Below are 1,156 nucleotides of genomic sequence, written 5' to 3'. Positions count from 1 at the left end.
CTCTTACATGAAGCCTATTGAAACCCAAATTTTTCCTCTAGGAAAATGATTCCTTTACTCTTCACATCCTGCTCATAGCTTAAAAGGAGTCTCAGGAGGGGGACTGTAACCACAGAGAGTCAGAGTTTCCTCACAATCAGTAATAACTGCTACTCAGCCACCTTCTCCTCAGTCCAGGTACAGGTGTTCAGGCAACGTAGGTAAGTCTCTCCCAAGTCATGTAGGTGACCTCAAAATTGGCTTAGGGATGGCATATGACAGACTAATGGAAAGTGGATAGTCACAGTTTTTGGAGATAAGAGGAAAGGGGACCATGCCTTCTGAAAGACCTCCAGGTCTCTTGCCTCCTCACTTCTTTCACCATAACCCATCCCTCTTTTTACTATGGAAAAACTTATTGAAAAAACTCCTTCTACAGGATAATCCTCTAAAAGATTTTTTCCTGGATTAGGTCAAAATACAAAATCCCTTTAAGTTCATATTCTGGATCGTAGGACCAAATTCTCATTGATTGCTTTTCTCAGCATCAGTAATTGAAAATATTTGTAAGGAAGTGCAGAATCGTTCCAAAGGACGTCACAACTGTCCTGAAACAATGAAGACCTTACCAGAGGTCTTTGGGCTAAATTGTCTGTGCTCTCCTCTTTTGACTCTTGAGTGTTCAGGATCAGTGTTCCAATTTTTCCCTGGCATCATCTTCAAGAGGTATCACTTTCCCAACCACACCCAGAGACTGAGTCCAGGATAAATAGGCAAAGAAGTTGTTATGCATGTGATGGCTTCTCTTTGTTCCGTACCTATGTCAGTGAATGGGAGGTAGACAAGATAAAGCAGTGAGTCTTTGCCTCTCCAGCCCAAGCTTGGGTTAAACGTCTACTTCTCAACATTGTAGAGCATGCCAGAGAAGGAGATGAGACAAGGAAATGGCTCATCTTTGGTAGGAAACAAGACTACCTGACATTATTTGAGAATCCTGTTGCTGTCTATCCCAGATACGGAACATTGTTCTCACAAACACTCTCTAGCCCCTTAAACTCAATATTCCCCAAGTACTCTTGAGAGACGAGGTGGCCGAGTGGTTAAGGCGATGGACTGCTAATCCATTGTGCTCTGCACGCATGGGTTCAAATCCCATCCTCGTCGATGTCAGCTCTGT

This window comes from Orycteropus afer, unplaced genomic scaffold (genome assembly GCF_000298275.1).
Source record: "Orycteropus afer afer isolate SDZICR_OR568_19922 unplaced genomic scaffold, OryAfe1.0 scaffold03373, whole genome shotgun sequence".
Classification (NCBI taxonomy): domain Eukaryota; kingdom Metazoa; phylum Chordata; class Mammalia; order Tubulidentata; family Orycteropodidae; genus Orycteropus; species Orycteropus afer.
Note: the sequence above shows the minus strand (reverse complement) of the source record.